This window comes from Oryx dammah, unplaced genomic scaffold (genome assembly GCF_014754425.2).
Source record: "Oryx dammah isolate SB20612 unplaced genomic scaffold, SCBI_Odam_1.1 HiC_scaffold_2, whole genome shotgun sequence".
Lineage (NCBI taxonomy): Eukaryota > Metazoa > Chordata > Mammalia > Artiodactyla > Bovidae > Oryx > Oryx dammah.
In genome coordinates this window covers 40,405,931-40,422,079 of record NW_024070186.1, presented here as the reverse complement: position 1 = coordinate 40,422,079, position 16,149 = coordinate 40,405,931, and the positions used below count along the sequence as shown (strand labels likewise).

At 39.7% G+C, this 16,149-nt stretch overlaps 1 protein-coding gene across 5 annotated transcripts in view; it reads left to right on the top strand.

The window, feature by feature from the left end:
- The window catches only part of P2RY14 (purinergic receptor P2Y14), a 58,664-nt gene that overhangs the window by 26,370 nt on the left and 16,145 nt on the right, over positions 1 to 16,149 (top strand). For 2 of the 5 annotated variants that reach the window (XM_040234990.1, XM_040234971.1), the window contains exon 1: positions 4,178 to 4,556. The gene's annotated coding sequence lies outside the window, so the exon portion shown is untranslated. Of the gene's footprint in view, positions 1 to 4,010; positions 4,147 to 4,177; positions 4,557 to 4,997; positions 5,127 to 16,149 lie in introns of those variants that run through there. The other 3 variants (XM_040234961.1, XM_040234954.1, XM_040234980.1) reach the window with 3 other exon arrangements.

The window sequence follows — 16,149 nt, the reverse complement described above, 5'->3', positions numbered from 1 at the left end:
AATCAAAACTCAAGTTAAACACCATAGGGATAACCATTCATTCATTTTTAGGGGGAAGATAAGGAAAAGCTCCGCAGGTGGTGGAGTCTGGCCTGTGTTTTAAGAAATGCACAACAGGTCAACAGGTAGAGATGGAAGGAAGGGGCCAATCCAGCAAACCGGAACCAAGTCAGTGGTGGAAGAAGAGATGATTGGTTTGGAAAAGGGACACAGTCAAAGCCAAGTCTCCTGCTGCTGTTGCCTCAGGGGAACTTGAGGGAGAGAGTAGAGAGGGGTGGGTGCCTCCTGGGACAGACAGTTATTTCAATGGTTACTGGGACAGTGCAAAACTGCAGACACGACCAATTAAAACACTGTAAAAGGGTGAGTGCCTCTTAAATTATCTAGCTTATAGGACACCCTCCTAGTTTAAACTCTTCTATTTCACACTGGACACACTTAAATCCCAGACACTGACATTTATCTCATTGTTCAGGGATACTGTCATACCTCCAGGTTTCCCTAAGTGCTCACCTTTGCTCTTCCCTTATAATTTCCCAAAAGTGTAGAATTCTTAAGACTCAGAGATTTGAGTTTCAGCTACCTCCAGTTCTCCCTTCGGCTTACAAAACAGAACCGTTATAAAGGTACAAGTTCCTTTAAAAAAGGAATTTCCCCCCTTTGGCATTCTCATGTAGCTCTTGTTAGTTTTAACACTGAAATCATTATTTAATCCCATAAAACTGAACCAGCTTTGATGTGCACAGCCCCAAGTTCTGGTTTTGGTTATTAAAAAAAAAAAAAAAAAAAAAACGCTCTTGGCTCAAGGTTTCATTGTAACTGAACTACTTCTAGCAGTTACTGGATTACAAACAAACAAATGTATTCCTGCATGTCAAACTGAGTATTTTAAACAGTCAGTTTATTTTTATATCATGGTTCTCAAGCCTTCAAAAATAAAAGCGAACACATTAACTTTTACTCTGGCCTTTATCGATGTTTAGAAGTCTCCTTTATGAAACATACCAAACATTGTAAGTAAAACTTGGAAGGAAAGAATAGATTCCCAGAGGAAGGGTGGCCAAACTGTGTCTGAACCTGGGTTCCCACAGGTCTGAGAAATACTCAGGAGAATAAAACTGAGACAAGTTTACTCAACAGCTATGCAGTTACTTTAATTAAAAGATTAAACACATAAAATCTGTAATTTCAAAGTCATTCTACTTAGAGGAAAGCTAAATATTTGATTTTTAAGGCAATGACATGTCAGTGCAAATCAGATATAATAAATAGAACAGATGGTACACAGATATAATAAAATTTCAGACATTGAGTATCATCTCCTTTTCAAAACATCAAAAAAAAATTTGAAGGCTTTTTTTTTTAATGGAGAAAAGAAAAAAAGTGAAATTCAAGAATACTGTTCAGCATTTGTTTTTCAAGGAGTCACTACAGAGGGAGCTCCCAGCACTGAACAGTGGGAATGGCACCCCCAGCTCCATCCCCAGGTACACTAAGCTTCTCAGCATGAAGATGTCATAGCTGTGAACTGGGTCTGGGAGCATCTCTGCTTTATCTCAATTCATGTGCATCCATTAGAAAGATCTACTCCATTAGCAAAACAGCTACTTCTGCTTTGTTGACTACTAACAACAAACGGTAGGAAATTCTTCAAGAGATGCAAATACCAGACCACCTTACCTGTCTCCTGAGAAACCTGTACGCAGGTCATGAAGCAAGGCTTAGAACCAGACACAGAATAACAAACTGGTTCAAAATTGGGAAAGGAGTACGTCACCCTACTTATTTAATTTATATGCAGAGTACATCATGCAAAATGCCAGGCTAGATGAAGAATAATCTGGAAGTACATTATGCAAAATGCCAGGCTAAATGAAGAACAATCTGGAATCAAGATTGACTACCAGGAGAAATATCAATAATCTCAGATATGCAGATGACACCACCCTTATGGCAGAAAGTGAAGAGGAACTAAAGAGCCTCTTGATGAAGGTCAAAGAGGAGAGTGAAAAAGCTGGCTTAAAACACAACATTCAAAAAATGAAGATCATGGCATCTGTTCCCATCACTTCATGACAGATAGATGGGAAAACAATGGAAACAATGACAGACTTGATTTTGGGGGCTCCAAAATCACTGCAGATGGTGACTGCAGCCATGAAATTAAAACACTTGGAAGAAAAGCTATGACAAACCTAGACAGCATATTAAAAAGCAGAGACATTACATGGCCAACAAAGGTCCATAAAATGAAAGCTATAGCTTTTCCAGTAGTCATGTGTGGATGTGAGAGTTGGACGATCAAGAAAGCTGAGCACCGAAGAACTGACGCTTTTGAACTGTGGTGTTGGAGAAGACTCTTGAGAGTCCCTTGGACTGTAAGGAGATCAAGTGAAGTGAAGTGAAGTCACTCAGTCGTGTCTGACTCTTTTCGACCCCATGGGATTTTCCAGGCAAGAATACTGGAATGGATTGCCATTTCCTTCTCCAGGAGATCTTCCTGACCCAGGGATTGAACCTGGGTCATTGTAGGCAGATGCTTTACTGTCTGAGCCACCAGGGAAGTCCCAAGGAGATCAAACCAGTCATACAGCACCAGGTCTGACGGATTAAACACCATGAATTTATCAGTGATACAGAGCCACAAAAAGGACACGGGCATGCTTGAATTTCAGAAAGATCCTACTCATGGATGACTAGATGGCAGCTGTTGTGGGTGGGGAAAAGATTAGAGGCAGAGCGTACAGGCCAAAAATGACCTTGAGTTTGGTGAGAATCATAGATAAGAAACATTTAGGTATTAAAAAAAACAGATTTTGGTGACTGAAATAGCTATGAGACAGTGAAGCAGAATGTAATGTTTTATAGCGCTTGAGTGATCCATGGACAATAGTACCAAATAAAAGGGACTTAAGGTCAATTGGGGCTTTCAGAGGTTTTGATTCATGTTGATAACGATAATATACGTATCTGATGATTAGCATGCTGTCTAAGGACAAAGGGAAAAGAAACTGATAAAGTAAGTAAAGCTGAGATCCAGGCTCTTCCTTCAGGGAGATGTATCATGACTACATTAAACCCAAGGACTATGTAAGAAAAGTAAAGAATCCCTGGCAACAATCTGTTAAATAAGGCAACAACCCATAAATTAGCCACCTGGGTTTCTCAGGTGGCACTAATGGTTATAAAAAAAAAAAAAAAATCTGCCTGCAAATGCAGGAGACACAAGAGAGTCGGGTTCAATCCCTGAGTTGGGAAGATGGTTGGAAGAGGCCATGACAACCCACTCCAGTATTCTTGTCTGGAAAATCCCATGGACAGAGAAGCCTTTGTGAGCCCTGGGGTCGGACACGACTTAAGTGACTTAGCACTCACTGCTACTGCTGCTGCCGCTGCTAAGTCACGTCAGTCGTGTCCAACTCTGTGCGACCCCATAGACAGCAGCCCACCAGGCTCCCCTGTCCCTGGGATTCTCCAGGCAAGAACACTGGAGTGGGTTGCCATTTCCTTCTCCAGTGCATGAAAGTGAAAAGTGAAAGGGAAGTTGCTCAGTCGTGTCCGACTCTTCTCGACCCCATGGACTGCAGCCTACCAGGCTCCTCCGTCCATGGGATTTTCCAGGCACTCACTAGCACTCAGATATTAGAGACAAATAGGGTGCTCACTTGAAGAAAAATTAGGAGACCCAACGGCACCAAGTCGAGGTTGGGAATGTGTAAGCTTCATACCTGGAGTAGAATGGGCATCAGCAGGCATCACGTCCCCACCCCCCAGAACGGGGTGAGCCTAGAGAGGAAAATCCCATAGGCTCAAAGGAGACGGCTTTGAGGTCCTTTCAATCTCTCATTTGATAATGATCTTGCCCTATGCTAGTCAAGACACTCCAGTAAACACGCACTTAAGAGTCTCCCCACCCCTTCCCCTTGGCACTGAAAATGGGAAATGTTCTGGTCTGGTTCACTCTCAAATATTTTCTCAGTTTTCCAACACTTTTCAAGGAGTTAGTGAGGCCGTGTGAATTACAACTTGAAAATACATCTCAATAAATACAGAAGCTATTCTTACAACAGCCTCACAGTCAAAGGTCACAGCCAGGCATGGGAAAGATCCTGCCTCCTCCTGCTAGCTGCAGCTCTCACTTAGCAGGTCGGTTGCACTCGCTCACATTCACTCTTGCTCACTGGCTCTCACTCTCTCTGTCTCTGCATCTGTCTGTCTGTCTCTCTCTCTTGGTACCCAGTTTCATACCGGTTACTGTTTGCTAGAGCCTGGATCATTTGTCACCCTAAACACCAATCAGATTGAACTCACACAAGCACAGAGGAGAGAGCTGGGCTCCAGAGAGGACTGGACATCTGTGGTACTTGACGTTCAAGTCCTTGGCGAGATGTCAACATTTCATAGAGCACTTTAAATGTTTTGAGAGCTAATGCGGCATTCCCCACTGGTCAACAGGAGTCCAGGCAGAAAGCAAAGCAGATTTCCCTCACCATCAGATGTTACACCCAGTGGCTGACCAGTCTTGCCTTCCGAAACCACAAGAGACGGATAAACTGGTAAGTAAAAAAGTCCATCTAAGGCAGAGTGTATTTAAAGAAAATTTGTGGTACCACTGTAAAATGGCCTTTTTGTGCTTATCATGTCCTAGATTCCTTTTTGTAACAGACAGAGTGACAGATTTACAGGTGAGATTTTACTTTTCCAGGTTCAAAGACTAAACTAAGTCCAATTAATTTTTCTCTGTAAATGTTCTTTTTAATTGCATGAAGCAGGATTTTCTTTCACAACCTTATGCACAGGCTTTCGTAAATTCCTGTTTTAGAAACTTTATCTTATTGCTTGTAAAATATAAGACAATGTTGTGTGTATGTGGATAGTGAGTTAAAATCAATTTTGGAAATGGTAAAGAGCACAAATACAGCTGGGTTATGATGTAATCCTCAGAGCTGAGGGAATCCAGTAAAGAACTAAAATACTGGAGGGGAAAAAAACAGGTTTGGTGTAAGAGCACAAAAGGCCACAACCTCACTAAAAACTGAAACCAAACATGAAATACTTCATGCAACCAAGCATTTTAAGTCTCCTCCGAAGCGCTAAATGCCTGGGCTACCTGTGTGGATTTAAGGGTGAGTCCCATTTGATTTTCAAAGGAAAGAAACGGGAATTTTAAGAGCCTCAGTTGCTGTTTTAGCTTTTACTATATGTCTCAGAAGTTGTTTTTTTTTTTTAATGGAGTGTTTATTATAAGCTCTCATACATGAAATATTTTCTACTTTGAAACTCCTCACATTAATAATAATTTACATTCCCCAGGCAGTATTAATAGTGTTACACAGAATCCCTCAAAATAATTCAAATATTTTACTAATGACTTCCTTTCTAAAAATTTAAAGAAACTGAATTGCATAGATTCTTTCCTCACAACATCTGCTTTTCGGTATGAATTTCTCACACAAATTTCCTTTTATTTTTCCTCTTTAATTCAATAAGGGACAAAAAAATTATTTTTAATGGAGAATAACTACTTTACAATATTGTGTTTGTTTCTGCTGTACAACAATTTGAATTAGTTATATGTATAGACGTAACCCTCCTTCTGAGCCTCCCTCCCACTGCCTCCATTCCACCCATCTAAGCTGGAACAGAGCACTGAGCTGAGATCCCTGTGTTATAAGGCAGCTCCCCACTAGCTATTTTACACATGGTAGAGTATATATATGTCAATGCTATTCTCTCAATCTGCCCCACCCTCTCCTTCCCCTGCTGCGTCCACAAGTCCATTTTCTACATGCACGTCTCTACTTCTTTCCTGCAAAAACGTAATCAGTACCAGTTTTTCTAGATCCCATATATATGAGTTAATGTACAATATTTGTTTTTTCTTTCTGACTTACTTCCAACTGCACAACAGACTCTAAGTACATCCACCTCACTACAACTGACTCAATTTCATTTCTTTTTTACGGCTAAGTAATATCCCATTGTATGCATGTACCATTTCTTCTTCACCCTTTCATCTGTTGATCAACATCTAGGCTTCTTCCATGTCCTGGCTATTATAAAATCTACTTCAGTAAACATTGATTCATAAACATGTATCTTTATGAATTATGATTTTCTCAGGGTATATGTCTAGTAGTGAGTTTGCTGTTTCTTATGGTAGTTTTATTCCCAGTTTTTTAACTAGGAATACTCTTCATGCCTTTTTAACTAGGAACACTCTTTAACTAGAAATATTCACCATATTCTTCTCCCTAGTGGTTGCATCAATTTACATTCCCACCAACAATCCAGGGGAGTTCCCTTTTCTACACATCCTCTCTAGCATTTATTGTTTGTAGACTGTTTGATGATGGCCATTCTGATCAGGGTGAGGTGATATCTTATTGTAGTTTTGATTTGAATTCCTCTAATAGTGAGTGATGGTGAGCATCTTTTCATGTGTTTACTGACCACCTATATGTTTTCTTCCGAGAAATGTCTGTTTGGGTCTTCCACTTATTTTTTGATTGGGTTGTCTGTTTTCTGTTATTGAGCTGCTTGCACATTTTGGAAATTAATCCTTGGTTAGTTGCTTCATTTGCAATTATTTCCTCCCATTCTGGAGACTGTCTTTTCAACTTTATAGTTCCCTTTGCTATGCAAAAGCTTTTAAGCTTAATTAGGTCCTATTTCTTTATTTTTGGTTTTATTTCCATTACTTTAGCAGGTAGGTCAAAGAGGCTCTTGCTGCAATTTATGTTTGAAGAGTGTTCTGCCTATGTTTTCCTCTAGGAGTTTTAGACTTTCTGATCTTACATGTAAGTCTTTAGTCCATTTTGAGTTTCTTTTTGTGTATGGTGTTAGGAAGAATGTTCTAATTTCATTGTTTTAGATGTAGCTGTCCAGTTTTCCAAGCACCACTTACTGAAGAGACCATCTTTTCTCCATTGTATATTCTTGCCTCCTCTGTCAAAGATCAGGTGCCCACAGATGTATGTGTTTATCTCTGGGTTTTCTATTTGCTCCAATTATCTATATTTCTGTTTTTGTGCCAGTACCATACTGTCCTGCTGACTGTAGCTTTGTAGTATAGTCTGAAGCCAAGAAGATTAATTCCTCCAGCTCCATTTTGCTTTCTCAAGATTGCTCTGGCTAGTCAAGGTCTTTTTTATTTCAATCCAAACTGTAAAATTTTTTGTTCTAGTTCTGTGAAAAATGCCACTGGTAATATGATAGGGATTGCACTGAGTATGTAGAGTGCTTTAGGTAGTACAGTCATTTTTACAATATTGATTCTTCCAATCCAAGAATATATCTCTCCATCTGTTTGTGTCATCTTTGATTTCTCTCATCAGCATCTTATAGTTTTCTGCATACAGATCTTTTGTCCCTTTAGGTAGGTTTATTCCTAGATATTTTATTCTTTTTGTTGCAGTGGTGAATGGGATTGTTTCCTTAATTTCTCTGACTTTGCACTGTTAGTTATAATAATGCAAGGTATTTCTGTGCATTAATTTTGCATCCTGCAACATTATTAAATTCATTGATAAGCTCTAATAATTTTCTGGTGGCATCTTTAGGGTTTTCTATGTATAGTGTCATGTCATCCTCAAGTAGTGATTGCTTTACTTTTTCTTTTCCAATCTGGATTCCTTAAATTTTTCTTCTCTGGTTGCCATGGTTAGGACCTCCAAAACTATGCTGAATAACAGTGATGAGAGTAGGCATCCTTGTCTTGTTTCTGATCTTAAGAGGAAACGCTTCCCTAATTCAGAGCTCACCACTGAAAATAATGTTTGTTGTAAGCTTGTTATACATGGCCTTTATTATATTGAGGTAGGTTCCTTCTATGCCACTTACTGGAGACTTTTTTAAATAGGTGTTGAGAACTATCAAAAGCTTTGTCTGCATCTATTGAGATTATCATATGGTTTTTAACCTTTCCATTAGTTAATACAGTGTATCACATGGATCAATTTGCATAAACTGAAGAATCCTTGCATCCCTGGATAAACCCCACTTCATCATGGTGTATGATCCTTTTAATATGTTGTTGGATTCTGTTTGCTAATATTTTGTTGAAGATTTCTGCATCTGTGACACTGGCCTGTAATTTTCGCTTTCTGTGATATCTTTGTCTGGTTTTGCTATCAAGGTGATGGTGGCCACACTGAATGAGTTGCTAATCTGTCCCTATTCCCACATGTACTTGCCTCCAGTGTCCACAGCTGCCAGAGGTAGAGCATTTTCTTTTGTGGGAACACACTGTCCTTTAATATAATCCACAGACAGAGTCTACCTAGTTGACCTTGTGGATTTAATCTACAGCTTGTGCTGGTGATGGAAAGGTTTTTGATGCTCTTCCTCAGTTGTTCCGCCCCTGGAGCTCACTTGTGATTTTATCCCCATCTCTACACGTGGGCCACCCACAGGAGCCTGCTCCTGAGTCTGCCCCAGTGAGGACCTAACATGGAGGTGGCACGGCTGCTTGGATCCTGAGGGCCCTGGTAGTACCAGGTGCACAGGGAGGCCAGAAGCCGTGGGCTCAAGGGATACAGTTCTATTAGGAGCTTTTTCTAGCCTCCAGCAGCAGGCACACAAGAGGCAACCATGGGTGGTCCTTCTCTATTGCTGGGCTGCCAACGCTAGCCTGTAGGGAGAGAGGCACAGTGGTGGCTCCACCCCTTGCGAGTGGCTCAGCAATAGTGCCCTCCTTCCAATGCCATCAAGTTTTCCTCCAAAGGCATTCCCTGTTGCGGATTTCCTTCCTCCCACTCCCTCAGACCTTCTCCCCACAATCAACACCAGTCCTCACCCCAGGATTGCTCTCCAATCCCCACACTCGAGCTCAAGCCTCTGTGTACACTGGTGGACATGAGTCCAGTCTTGGGTACATAGGCCTATGGCAGACTCTCCGAGTGGTTCTCACTCTGTGCAGACTATCACAGATCAGCTGCTTCACTCTCCTCTGCTTCTTCAAATGCTTCCCTTCTGTCCCAACCGATTTCCCTGGAATTCAGGAATCTCTCCCCTGCTTTAGCTCCCCAACCCCGGGGTGCAAGTCTGGTCCTCCTTGCTCTCCTCACATCTTTCATCCTACCCAGTCATGTGCGGATTCGTATACTTCTTTCTGGTGATCAAGGCTCCTAGTAGTATTCAGCCAGTGTTCTGTGAGAACTATTGCATCTCTAAGTGTTGTCCAGAGGTGTCTGTGGAGACAGATGCACTCCATTCCACCTGCTCCTCTGCCATCTTAGACCCAATTCCTAATGTCTTATAAGTTTTTATTTCCATCTTGATTGAGTCTTCTGATTTCTTCCTCTGAGATTTCACGTAACACTATTAAATATCAAGCATTGGTATTTAAGCTTAATTCATGGATGGAACAAAGTATGTAACTTGTAAAACTTATTCTATTTATTGCTTGTTTTTCTAGAAAGTTGGGTAGTAAATTCCATAGAATCTAAATTGATAATTTTAAAACTTAGTTCATTTTTAACATCCATTCCAGTTTATTTCCCAGTACAAAAAAAAAAATCTTTCGCTAAGGAGCTCCATTTTCTGGTGAGATTGTAAGAATACTTCAAATGAAATAAGGCAGAGGTTTAGAGCATATTTTGCCAATGACAAACAGTTTCCCCCTCTGCCATCAGAAACTTCAGAAATCACTAAATTTAGTACTTGCTCTAAGTTGTGACTTCCTTCTTCATAAATTACTCTTTAAAGGAGTCTTCCCTAATTCAGCTTTATACCTATCACTTCCCTGCCAGTTTTATCTACTTAAAGAAAGCATTCACAGGAGAAAATCCATCCACTTATATATACAGACCTTTAGACATAAAGGTAGATCTCACGCTTAACACAATTACAAAGAAGAGACTGGCATTTGCAACGAATTCCTCTTTCCTCCATTTGGGCCAACTGTCTGCTTCAACTCATTCTGGGGAAAAATGCTCCATGGCCTTCAGCACTTCTTCAACAGAAAACATTTCTCTGGCTATGAGGCAGCATTCACAACGTGTCATCAGAGAGTTTGAGAAAGAAAATCCATAATGAAAGTTTGTAAAACATAAAACAAAAGTTTTAAAAAACATAACCAAGATCAAGGCTCACTGACTTTGGTCCTATGCCCTTTTATGCAACTATACAGATTTTCACTGGTGATGCATAATTTTACTAAAGACTGTTCTAAATAAATCTGCATTAACCATATGAAATTGACATTTTTTGCACATAAAATATAGTCAAATATTAGCAATTTTATATGACTCGATCTAATAAAAAAGAAAACAGTGTTAGAAGGTAGCCCCAACAATCAAAGGGTGAGGGAAACATCACTAATAACAACCTACATAATTCAAAATCACTGTGGATTTTGAATGCAGATAATTTCATGGTTACTGCAGCCATTAAAGTAAAGGGTGCTTGCTCCTTGGAAGGAAAGCTATGACAAACCTAGACAACATATTACAAAGCAGAGACATTATTTTGCCGACAAAGGTCCATATAGTCAAAGCTATGGTTTTTCTAGTAGTTTTTCATGTATGGTTGTGAGAGCTGGACCATAAAGAAGGCTGAGCACCAAATAACTGATGCCTCTGAATTGTGGTGGTGGTGAAGACTCTTGAGAGTACCTTGGACTGCAAGGATATCAAACCAGTCAATCCTAAAAGAAATCGTGGGAAAGACTGAATATTCTTCGGAAGGACTGATGCTCAATACCCAATACTTTGGCCACCTGATGCAAACATTTAACTCACTGGAAAAGACCTTGATGCTGGGAGAGACTGAAGGCAAAAGGAAAAGAGGGCAACAGTTTAAGATGGTTAGATAACATCACTGACTCAGAGGATTTTAGCATACTCCAGGAGACAGTGGTGGACAGAGGAGCCTGACATGCTGCAGTTCATGGGATCACAAAGACTCAGATACAACTTTGCAACTGAATAACAAACAACAACACATAATTCCTATACACTAGTGAGATTTAGGGAGAAGGCAATGGCACCCCACTCCAACACTCTTGCCTGGAAAATCCCATGGATGGAGGAGCCTGGTAGGCTGCAGTCCATGAGGTCACGAAGAGTTGGACACAACTAAGCGACTTCCCTTTCACTTTTCACTTTCATGCATTGGAGAAGGAAATGGCAACCCACTCCAGTATTCTTGCCTGGAGAATCCCAGGGACGGGGTAGCCTGGTGGGCTGCCGTCTATGGGGTCGCACAGAGTCGGACACGACTGAAGTGACTTAGCAGCAGCAGCAGCAGTGAGATTTAGGGACTTCCCTGGTGGCTCAGACGGTAAAGCGTCTGCCTACAATGCAGGAGATCCAGGTTCATTCCCTGGGTTGGGAAGATCTCCTGGAGAAGGAAATGGCAACCCACTCCAGTATTTTTGCTTGGAAAATCCCATGGATGGAGGAACCTGGTAGGCTATAGTCCATGGGGTCACAAAGAGTTGGACACGACTGAGCGACTTCACTTTTAGTGAGATTTAGGACTTCTAATTATCTGTACAAGTACCTCTCTGTTTTTAAAGCCTCTGCACAGATTCTGTTATCAAAACTGGATATTTTCAGCAGCCAAATTACACTGGGAAAGAACTTCTATCAGTGGCTCTGTTATACTGATTAGGAAACTGGAGTCCAGAGAGCTTTGGTGATTCAAACAGGATAACACAGCTAATAAAGTCCAAGGGTTGAACTTAAAAGGAAAAAGTCATCTGGTTTCAAATCAAACGCCCTGTCACCTGTCCCATCCTGTCTCTGCCCTAAGGAGATAAACATGTCCAATAAGAATTGTGATTTATACACAAATAAAAGCTGAAGATGCACGAGTACGTGGGACTGCTCTTCGCCTTAACTAGGTATTTACACAATAATGGCAATAATCACATTGTATAAAACAGTCAATATTATTGGGACTCAGGCTTTTAGAGAGGAAATTTTTCACCGTCGAAAAAGCAGGCACTTTTCAGAGAAACAGCTGAATTTCAATCTACTGTGGGCTTGGGCTACATTTTGTTTTTTAGCTCCTTTGCCCGGGTGATCCACCTCTGCTCCATCACAATAAAGCTATCACCCCAAAGAACTACTAAGACAATAAGACAGGCCAGTCCCTGGTACTTTAGGGGCTACTCAGTAAAAAGGGAACTCCTCCCTCTTCCTTGCTAGTAATTTACTAAGTTAGAGGGAGTCCTGTCCAGAGTAAAATCCCACAGGAAATTGCTTGAATTGATTCACACAGTCATCGGGCCAAGTAAGAAATCATAAAATAAGGGGAAATGAATACTTCTCCCAATTTATCTCCTATCATTCCAACAGAAAACTGGGCACTACATCAGTATTTTAGTAGTAAGTACCTATCAACGGGCCCACTGGCCACTAACTAACTGTAACCAGTTAGTGACCACTGTAAACAAGTAGACAAGTCCCTCCAGCCCAGATCAGTAGGTCTGACAGCTGTGGAGCATGGAGATCTGGGTCAGGGCCCATGAGCCCCACAGGTGATGGTCTTACACAGAAAGGGGTGGGAGGAACTAATGAGAGGTAGTATTTGCTTAATTCATGTTTCATGGATGGATGGACAACCAAACAAACAAACAACCATATCAAAAAACCTCAAAAGAAAAGAAAAATGAAAGATATCTGATGGACAGGAGTTATAATGATAGGCAGAAGTTATATACGTTTCTCATTTAGTCACTCTCCATAAAGATCTGGTTTCTTTTTTTGTTTTGGGATTTATAGACAGTCCATATATGGGATGGATTAAGAGCTGACATAATAAAATAAGCAAACTAAACCCAAAAAAGCCTTATTAGAAAACAGAGTAAAATATATTGTAGCCAAGAATTGTCAAACTTTGGTCTCAAGAGCCTTTGAACACTACTGAGAAACGCAAAGCTCATTGTTATACCCAGTAATGTTTACTATATTAGAAATTTTAATTGCGAAATTCATAAAATGTTTATTTTTAATTTCTTTTAAAAATAGCATTAAATGTTAACATGAAAAACACATTTCTGTGAAAAGTAATTATATTTCCCTAAAAGTTTTAGTGAGGAAAAGAGCATGATTCTACATTTTTGCTCATCTAACAGTTGTCCTAAGTTAAATTCTCACATCCACATCTGCATTGGATGAGTTTCAAAATGTAGTTTTAGTTAAAGTATACTGAAGAAAATCTAGTCTCACATAGACATATTCTAACAGGACAAGGAAGTATTTTCGTAGCCTTCTGATTTTTCTTCTTTGGTGGTAGCGGTGATGGTGGTGGTATAGTCGCTAAGTCGTGTCCGACTCTTGCGACCCCAAGGACTGTAGCCCGCCAGGCTCCTGTCCATGGGGATTCTCCTGGCAAGAATACTGGAGTGGGCTGCCATTTCCTTCTCTATCCTGTTTGGTACCACATCAAAACTCAAAAAAGCAGCAGTTTCTTAAAGGCTGTTTGCAAAGGAGAAACTAAATCCGTATCAATTTTTGTTACATTAAAATCCTTTAGTATAATTAAGTCTTTGAAGAAATCTTTTACCACTGCTAGATTTTATATCATATAATTGTTAGTCATTTGGAGAGGTACATTCACCCAGAACTTTGAGGTATACTTTTCATTATACAGTATCAAAAAATAGTATTTATAGTGGCACTGATCTCATTCTAAGTACTGGAAAGTTCTGCTATTTTTTTCCTTGACTGGAAGGGGCATTCCATGCGATTTTGAGAAAATGTCCGCCAAATACCCAAGTATGAACTGCTAGAGTTTGTGTATCATTCTTTCCAGTAAAAATGGTGTTCCATCAAGAAAGCACCTAATTTAGCTTGTAACTCACTCTCAAGTGTTGTTCCTCTAGACAACTATCATATATAGCAGAAGTGCTTTGTGAACTATTCTCATAATGCCACATGACATATTTAAATATTTGTCAAATGGACAATACATATTACATCATCACAGTCATTCTAAAGTGAACTTCACTTTTTCTGTTTTGTAGGGTTTTTTTTTTTTTTTTTTAATATTTGTTAGTTTATTCTTTGGCTGCGCTGGGTCTTTGTTGCTGTGTGCAAGCATTCTCCAGTTGCAGGGAGCGGGGCCCACTCTTCATTGTGGTGTGTGGGCTTCTCATTGCAGTGGCTTCTCTTGCTGCGGAGCACAGGCTCTAGACACACAGGCTTCAGCAGCTGTGGCACGAGGGCTCAACAGTTGCGCCTCCCAGCTCTAGAGCACAAGCCCAACTGCTGTGGCACACAGGCTTAGGTGCTCCAAGGCACGTAGGATCTTCCTTCCTAGATCAAGGAAGTTCCTTGCATTGCAAGGTGGATTCTTAACCACTAGACCAAGGCATGTAGGATCTTCCTTCCTAGATCAAGGAAGTTCCCTGCATTGCAAGGTAGATTCTTAATCACTAGACCACCAAGGAAGCCCCATATGTTGTTGGCTTTGTTTGTTTGTTTGTTTACTAAGGTTGCATGGCAATAAGTTACAAAATGACTACAGGACACAATTGGGTACATGGCCTTCAAGTGTGCTGAGGTATCAGCAGGTTTGTTTTACACATTGTGGCTTTTGCACCATTAGTACAGATGTCAGCACACTGAATCAAAGAGACAAACAACATTCTTTTGAAAATGGGTTGACCTCCTGATCCCCTTGAATGTGTGTCAAGGCCTCCATGTCAAACTGTTATCTCAGACTTTGACATATAAATACTTTATTCTGATACAAAAAGCATTAATTCAAAAAATGAGATTTAAATATATTAAAATAAGTAACTTGCTTATCAAAATGTACTTTTAAACATGAAAGAACAAGTTACAACCTGAGAGATGCTATTCACCATATATAAAACCAACAAAGCAGGGATCAAGAGTATTTGAAGGATTTCTACAAATCAGTAATAGCACAAACAACCCAAAAGAAAAATGAGCAATAGATATAACTAGACATTTCGTTTAAATAACCAATTATCATATGAGGAGATGCCCATAACATTATGATCATGGAAATGTAAATCAGGACCACAATGGAGTAATATTTCTCAAGAAAATTTGTAAATCTGAGAATAGGAAATGAGGATTGGTGTTCACAGAGGATTTGCAATCACTTTGGCAAATAGTTTGACATCATTGTCTATAGTTTAACATACCCATAATTCAACAATTAAATACCTAAATTTATGCACACAAGAAGCTCTTTCACATGTTCATCCAAAGACATGAAGGATATATACCTTGGCATGGTTCAAAAGGGCAAAACCCTGGAAACATGCTGAACACAGGAAGCTGAATGAATGAACTGTGGCATGGTCAGACAATGGAATGTTACAGTCACCAAAACAGATGATTTATAGCAACACTCAAATAACATGGACAATGCATGGTGTGATAATATTTAAACCACTAAATGATTACATATGTTTTCTAAAGATCACAATTTCATACACACACATAAGCATACAACACACTTTTAGGAATATATACACATGTAACACAACACAATAAAACTAAACTGACTAAGTGAAAAAAATGAGGCTCAGGGTACATGGGGGGCCAGAGAGACGGCATGTGGGAAGAAAGAGAAGTCAGCTCCATGTATTAATAGCTTATTATTGGTCAGTCTTGGCTTTTGTCTTGGTTAACAAGTTTGAAGGAAATTAATAATGTGATTAAGAATAACAAGATAATTTTTAAAGTCAACCTTGCATGATACGAATATGCCATAAACCAAAGACTATGGTTAATCCAATTTTATGCACCAATGATTTTAAAAGATTATCTATACATTTTAACCTATTAAACACACAGAAAATCTGAGGTCCTGAACAGACTCATCATTCAACAGTTGAGTCCTTTATTTGACCAAAGTTGTACAGATACAGTCATTCATAAAAATTCAGTAAATATCTAATAAACTTCTACTATATGCCTGGCACTAATTTAACAGTGAAGAAAAGAAGTAAGTTCTATTTTCATGAAGGCTACCGTTAAGAGAGTGGCACAGTAGGAATAGGGAAGTGGAGGGATGATGGAGAAAATAAATGGAAAAATAAGTATCACTTTAAATAATGAAGATGAAAAAATAAATAACTAAATAATAATGAAGATGGCTCTGAAGAAAATGAAACATTTGAGAGGCTGGAGTGTGCTGGGTAGATGCTCGGCTGTGTCA